Here is an 8,426-nt window from a genome sequence, read left to right as displayed (position 1 = left end):
AGCCCACTTCAGATGGTCTGGTACAATTCGTCTACACAGTCCAGTCCTGGTTCAATGGATGCATGCAGTATACCCAGCCTTCTGATATCACAAGACTGGTATGATGTCATCATCTACAAACTCCACTACCGAGAACTGTTCAAAAAATCTTTCCTGTTTCAAGTAATTCTATGTACTTGTGTTGGGCTGAACGCATTATCTGTCCTCAGCCACACACAGCCCACAGGCCAGAGGTCGTTCATATCTGCAAGCTCTAGATTGCCAGCAGTACCCCACAGGAATCACTTCTTAGACTCACTGGCACCTAACGAGTGCTCAGCACAGAAGACTGTGCTTGGTAGACTTCCCAATGCCAGCAGGAGCAGGGACCCCTATGAATGCAGGATGAAGGCTTTAATTGTAATCTATTAACTTTGTCTGCAACAGATCTGCAGAAATTACCTCACCATTAGTCAGCCCGATCCTATTTCCTCTGTTCAGGTGAGTCAGGACACACGTGACCAACACATACTTCTAGCCACCTGGTAGTTCGTAAGTGAGAGATGGCCTCCTAATCCGAAACATCCCAACCAAAAACTACTGTTAGGATATGAGAAAGGAGAAGGTCTGCAAGCCTGTCACAGTTACTTCACACTGTTTCCAGTTCGCTAGGTCCCTCCCATCACAGATTACTACCCACAGGACAAATACGGCGACTGAATCAAATCCTTGTGAGTTTTCTGAAAATGAAAGGTGGCATCCACAGAGAAAATCCCAGGTTTTCTTTCTTGTCTATTTATATCAGTACATGTTCCAAATTGCAGAAGTTTCTCAGCATTGAGTATCTGTGAGGAAGATGAGAGAAACAGATGAGTGGCTCGGGAACCCGGGTGAAGACCAATATTGGACACATCTAATGATATGCAGGCAGGTTCATCTCACAAGTAGTTAATGAACACCAACTACACAGCAGGCTCCTGCTCTCACGGAGCTCAAGTTCTTGTGTAGAAATGGCTAGCATTGAAATAACCCGAGGCAAAAGGCTAAAATCAGGTAAAACAATGGACTTATCAGTGTGGACTGCGACAGAAGGCAGTTTTCAATGTAATTCCAGGAACATAACACTTGACCATTTTGTCATAGATCCAGAGGACACAAAAAACAAGCCATGCAGACAACTAGGGGTGAGATGCTCCCGTCAGAAAGAAGAGAGAACAGCATGACGTAAGAGGAGACCCCTCCTGAAAGAGAAAGGCGGCTGCATTGCAGCAAAGTCAAAACCAACTGCTGTCCAGCAGAGGCCGAAGGGAATGGAAATCCACCCACTTCCCCGGCTGATCTCCACCTGTGGCAAAAGCCGGTGTAGCAGGAATCTTAAAAGGTCTTATTAATAAAAACAAACCCGGAGCCAGATAGTGGGGTGAATGCGGAAAGATCAGAGAAGCAGAACAAGCCACAGCTAACCTCGCCTCATCAACTCCTCAGCTGATCCTGTTTCCTCAGACTGGAAGCCTCAGAGTCCTCACCCACATGGATCTCAGCTGAACTGCTGCTAAAAGCCTAAAAGCTTAAAAGCCTCTAGTTCTTGGTCCTCGCGCCTTATATACCTTTCTGCTTTCTGCCATCACTTCCTGGGATTAAAGGTATGACCCCCCATGCCTGCCTGTTTCCAGTGTGGCTTTGAACTTACATAGATACAGATGGATCTTTGCCTCCAGAATGCTAGGATTAAAGGTGTGAGTGTCACCATTTTCTGGCCTCTGTATCTATCTAGTGGCTGTTCTGTTCTCTGACCCCAGATAAGTATATTAGGATACACAATATATTGGGGGACACAATATCACCACAGGCTGGTGCCTGAGGGAGGAATGTGTGCTCCAAAGAAGTCAGCACGAGGGACAAGGCCTGGCGTGAGTAACAGGGTAACGCACAAATAGCCTCTTGTTACAGTTTCTCAGGTCCAGAATTTCAATCTAAACAAAAAATCAAGGCTATCAAGCAAGGCAGACCAGCACCCAAGTTAGCTGATAGGCACACAGGTCCAGGGGCCTTCTTAGGAAGAACCCTCAGAAGGGACCAAGCAGGCAATGAGGGGTGGCCAAAATCTCACAACAACTTACAATATACTTGTTTGAGTCCCCATCCTCCACCCCCCGAGAATCTCCATTTTATGGGTGCACCATGGGACTTTGAGGAATCTCTGTATTCTGATAAGTTCCTTGCTGATTTCTTTGGAAGACTTTGGAAATGCTAAGGTGAGTAAGAGCTCTTCCTGGGAAAAGAGCAGGTCAGAAGCATCCTACCTCTACACAAATGGGACCAACAGAACTGAGGGCTGAGCCGGACTAAAATCCTTAGTATCTGTTATTCCTGTTCCAGTGGGTAGAAAGCAAGGAGAGAATGTTGCATAACTACACATATTCCTCTCCAGCCAAACACATCTCTAGATCAAAAGCACCATGACAGGTAAGAGAAATGAACTGGGCCCTGTGGAGCGGAAGCAGGAAGTGGAAAACTCCAGTGTCATACACAGGTAACATGCCTGGGGTGCCGACAAACGCTTAATACCCAGGTGGAGGGGGAAGGGCGGCCTCGCTGTAGTGTTCGCCAGTTTCCGTGAGGTACACATTCCCACCAGAACTCTTCTCAAGCTACCAACAGTACATCACTACAGAACACGTAGCTTGGAAAGGCATGGGCAGTACTTACAGCATCTCTACTACACAAAAGCAACATATATAATTTCAGAAAAACAGAAACCAGTGAAAGATGGGTTTTCAGAAGTTGAATCATTTGTTGTCAATATAATTTATTTAACGTAAATTTAGAAAATTTTAATTCAGAAATTTTGGGTTTTTTATGTTTGTGGGTGTTTTGCCTGCATACAAGTCCAGGCACCATGTGCATTCAGTGCCCATGGAGCCAAAAGAAAGCATTGGATCCTCTGGAACTGGAGTTACAGACAGCTGTGAGCTGCCATGTGGGTGCTGGGAATCAATCAATCCCAGGTTCTGCAGAAGAGCAACCAGTGCTCTTAACCTCTGAGCCGTCTCAACATCAGTCCCAGAAAACTTGATTTTTAATAATAGCATGCTTTCACAATTAGCTCATCAAATTCCTGAGAAATATAAAAACCAGCTCTCCGAATGAACCAGTTCTATCAATTACAAAAGCTCCAACACTACTGGTACAAATTACAGATATGTGCCATCATTGGGAGGCCAGGACTCAGGAGAGTGAAGTCATTCTCAGCTACACAGTGAGTTCAAGGCCCAAGTGGGTTATATGAGACTCTGTGTCAAAAAATAAGAAATCATTATTACAAAATACTATAATAAATATGTTCTCCTGTACATTTTTATTTCCTTTGGATTATTTCATTTATATTCCCTAATCAAAATACTTGCCTATCTTAAACATATTGCCAAGTTTCTTTGTGAAATGATCATATGGATTCTATTCTGCCACGAAATATTACAGTGGTTTCTGTTTGCATTTAGATTTGTTGACTTAAAGAAGAAATCCTACTTGTTTTGATTTGGAGGAGGGAGAATTCCAGTGCTGGGGACAGAGCCTAGGGCTTCATGAATGCAGGGCAAGTGCCCTAACACTGAACTACAGCCCTAGCAACAAGCTCTCCCTGCTGTGTCCTGAACGGGAGGGTCACTTCTGCTCCCCACCCCCACCCCTGCCATCCCTGGACCGGATCTGGGGTGGATGCTAGGCATGGCTTTCCCCTTGTTACAGTACAGCCAAGGCCGGCCACCACCCCTCCCCAGTGCACACGCACGACACACGAGACAGTTTCAAAATGTTTACAGGGAATAAGAAGTTGATATTGCAGGGGCGGTCTTCTCATGAAGCTAAAGAATAGGAAGAGAGTGTCTTCAACAGAGCCTGAGCTAGCTCACTCTTCCATCGACCCTACTGTTTTTTTTAATTCTTGAAACACTTGAAAAATACATGTCCATATGTACACACACTGGAAAACAGTGATGAATCACGCTCATTCAGTTAAATACTCTGATATCTTTATGGATTAAGGAAAATTAAGTGGGGCCTGGTGGCACAGACATGATCCCAGCATTTGAGAGGCAGCAATAGGAGGCTAGCCACATATTTGAGAACAGCCTGGGCTACATAGTGAGAGTCTGCCTCAAAAAAAAAAAAAAAAAAAAAAATCTGGCCAGTGTCAACATACAGACCCTGAAACTGCACTTACCAAAGGCGTGTGGTTCCTGTCTTTGGTGTGACCAGCTCTGCCACCAGAATCTTCCCCTGACTCCTACCGCGAGAGCCTCAGAGAAGCCCACTCTCACCCAAGAACTCCCCTAACACCGCTAGTTCGTGCTGAGTTCACATGCCCGCGGGCCACACTCCACTGTCCACTCTAGCACTGACTCCACTTTGCTTGTTTGTTTTCATGTTTCTCCCGCTAGATTGGGGGGTGGGGGTTGAGAAGAACACAGTGAATAAAACAGGAGAAACCAGTGTTTATGGTGCCGTTTCGATGTCCCAGGCTCTAGACGCTGCCCAGACATTGTTTCCTGCACTTCCTAAGAGTGCTATAAGAGGGCTATTTTATCTTCACTATACAGGTGGGGAAACTGAGGCATATGTGAATGAGTTTGGGAAAAGAGCTCTCAGGATCAAACCCCATGCTCACCGCCTGTTGGAGGCCTGAAGTCATGGCTTCCAGTGAGGACACAGACAGGGCACCCAGATATGTCCTGCCTGGTCACTGCCCATTGCCCACTTTCTCAGCCAGGAAACTGACAGATTTGGTCACGGAATTGGAGGTGAGATGGTGGCTACACATGTCTACACTGAGATAGTTACTGTCTTTGGGCTGGCAAGGTGGTCATGGCTGAACTCATAGCCCCAAGCTTCTGCGGTGATGCTTCTATCCACTGACCATCTCCCCAGGCCAGAGAGGGAGAAGACCAATTCCCAAAAGCTGCCTGACTTCTGCAGGAACGCATAGGAACACATCACACACCACACACACGCCACTCCACATACACCACACACATATCAAACATACTAATTACACACACACCACACATATGCCACTCCACATATACCACACACACACTACTCTACATACACTGCACGCACACACACCACACATACCACATACACCACACACACACCACACATACCACATACACACACACACCACACACACACACACCACAATAATAAATAACATTATAACACACTTACCATCATCAGTATCCTAACAGGCAGTTTTTCCTGCTTGGGATAACAGGAGCTGGTTGGATTTCTAACACATTGCTCTCTCCATTTTTTAAAAAATATTTTTGACAACCCCGTAATGTTAGGATCAAAAAATAAAATAGTCTTACTTTTTCCCCAAATCCTGTATCTTTACTTTACCTTAGCTTACATAGTTTTATTATAAAAATGGAGATAATGATGAAATTACACACACACACAGAGTATATAATTCAGGTATAAAGGTTTGTGCCTACAATCCCAGCCCTTGGGAAGTGGAGGCAGGAGAATCACAAATTCAAGGTCAGCCTCAGCTGATACAGAGAGTTAGTTCAAGGTGAGTCTCCACTATCTGATGCCCTGTCACAAAAACCAAACAGTTACGACAACAAAACCAGAACAGAGTAGTTAAAGGGCACAGTGAGGGCCAGGTAGACAAAACACCAACGTGATACTCTCATTTGCCTGACATGCCTGTGGGTCTTCAGTGATTGGCCATTTCCCTTCACCACTAACTGAAGGCTTCATTCAGCACCCACGGCGAGTAAACTGCTGTATGTACAGAAGACGCCATCTGTGGCCTCCAGGACTGTGCCTTCTCCCAGAATACAGACAGCAATCAATGCAGACAAAGGGATTCCAACACCATCACGCCGTCCGAAAACCCACCTGGACAACGGTGGTATAAAGGAGAGGGACTTGTGGAGACGCTTCCACCGTGGCCTTTTGTTTGTCAACTACCGTGCGGGTTAGCTTTCTGCTGTTGTCACATAGTTATCTGGAAAGAGGAACCACAATTGAGAAAATGCCTCCCTCAGATAGGCCAGCGGGGCACGTTTAGTTAATGATGGACGTGAGGGCCCAGCCCACTGTGGGCAGTGGTCCTGGGTTGCATAAGAAATCAGGCAACAGTGGATATGGAGCCTGAACTGGCATTTCCTGTGACCAGGCAAGACTTCAAGTGGATGGAGTGGGACACCAACCCAGCCACATAACCTTCAACTACAGTCTGTCCTGCCTATGGGATGTGCTGGGGTAACGGTGGCCTAGAGATTGAGGGAGTGGCCAACCAAGGACCAGTCTAGCCTAAAGCCCATGCCAGGAGAGTAAGCCCACCTCCAACACTGCCTGGAATGCCAGGACCCGCAGGCTGGATGACCCAGAGACCTAGAATAGAACCAAACATAACTGGAGGAAAAACAAAATGTCAATGTAATGATCCCTAATGGTATTCTGCTCTACTCATAGATGGGTCCCTAACCTAATTGTCATCAGAGAGGCTTCATCCAGCAACTAATGGAAACAGATGCAGACCCACAGCCAAACATTAGGCAGAAATCAGGAAATCCTGCAGAAGTGTGGGAGGAAGGATTGTAGGAGCCAGTGGGGTCAAGGACATCACAAGAAAAATCCACAGAATCTACTAACCTGGGCTCATAGGGGCTCACAGAGACTGAACTGACAATCAGGGAGCCTGCATGAGACTGACCTAGGTCTTCTGCATATATGTTACAGTTGTGCAGCCTGGTCTTCTTGTGGGACTCCTAACAGTGGGCACAATGCTAGATTTTGAGACCCTACTCCTCATACTGGGTCACCTTGACCAACCTTAATACATGGGGGGAGGGGTGCTTAGTCTTCCTGCAACTTGATATGCCATGTTTGTTGATATCCATGAGAGACCTGCCCTTTCCTAAACAGAAATAAAGGAGTGGACTGGGGAGTGGGAACAGAAGGGGGCTGGGGAGAAAGGAGAGAAGAGAAACTGCAGCTGGGATGTAAAATAAATACATTTAAAATAAGAAAAAGGAGGAGGAAAAGGAGGAGGAGGAGGAGGAGGAGGAGGAGGAGGAGGAGGAGGAGGAGAAGAAAGAAGTAAGCAGACTGAGCAAGTCAGTAAGCAGCATGGCTCTGTGGCCTCTGCTTCAGTTCCTGCCTCCATGTTCCTGTCTTGAGTTCTTGCCCTGACTTCTTCAGTAATACTATAGAGTATAAGCCGTCTCCTGCCCAAGTTGCTTTTGGTGGTGGTGTTTATCACAGAAAGCAAACTAGGATAATTAGCAACAGTTTAAACATTAAGACCACTTGAAGACAGTCAATGCCTTTGATTTTCCCCAAGCCTGGCCCTTCCTAGGAGTGTCCATGCTTTTTACAGAGACCTGTCAAAGGTTCTATTACACTGCCTCCACTCAACACTGTGCACCCATAGCTCTGTTTTTCTCTTTCCTGTGCTGATGCTCAGTCTCCCTTTTCTAAAGGTGCTGTCTGTAGAAGCTTACTTTGAAAAGAATCACTGTTTAATATAAACATTTTCTGTTTTTAATATACAGGTTGCAATGGGTGGCGGCGGCGGTGGTGGCAGCAGCGGCGGTGGTGGCAGCGGCGGCGGTGGTGGCAGCGGCGGCGGTGGTGGCAGCAGCGGCGGTGGTGGCAGCGGCGGCGGCGGCAGCAGCGGCGAACACCTTTAATCCCAGCTCTTGGGAGGCAGAAACAGATGCATCTCTGTGAGTTCGAGGCCAGCCTGTTCTAGAGTGAGTTACAGGACAGCCAGGACTGTTACACAGAGAAACTCTGTCTTGAAAAACCATATATATTCATGCAGTTTGTAAGTTTTAGCCTCAGGACTAACTCTCACTCACCTCTAAAGAACTAAAGCAGGCTATTTTTACTCCCTGCTGCTCTTGGCTGATTTTCCTCTGTGCATCAGAGGCTTTCAAAAGGTTTCCAACTCCAGATCCCAAATGCTCAAAAATGATTAAGTACAAAATAAGAAGTTCCCCTCATGGAGAAGACAGCCCAGCGTCACCAACCATGCAGCATCTGAGGAAGGAGACTGGAAATCTGGGGCAACACTTCCATGTCCCAGAATCAGTGCAAGAGTCCACTCTGGCCTCTTGATACAACCTGGGCCCTTACTTAGCAAATCGGCTCCAGTGTGGTCATAACAGTTATTGAAACACTGGAGTGTGTTGGGGGTGTAGCTCAGTTGGTAGAATGCATTTTTAGCGTGCTTAAAGCCCAGAGTTCAGGTCTCAATATTGCATAAAACCATGATGTGGTCAGGAAGGCTCGTAATCCTAGCACTTGAAGGTAGAAACAGGAGGATCAGAAGTCACCAGGAACTACAAAGCTCAAAACTCAAAGCTATCAAGTTCAAAGCCAGCCTGGCCTATATGATAGATAGATAGATAGATAGATAGATAGATAGA

Source organism: Peromyscus eremicus, chromosome 6 (assembly GCF_949786415.1).
Source record: "Peromyscus eremicus chromosome 6, PerEre_H2_v1, whole genome shotgun sequence".
NCBI lineage: Eukaryota > Metazoa > Chordata > Mammalia > Rodentia > Cricetidae > Peromyscus > Peromyscus eremicus.
This window is presented reverse-complemented; position numbering follows the sequence as displayed.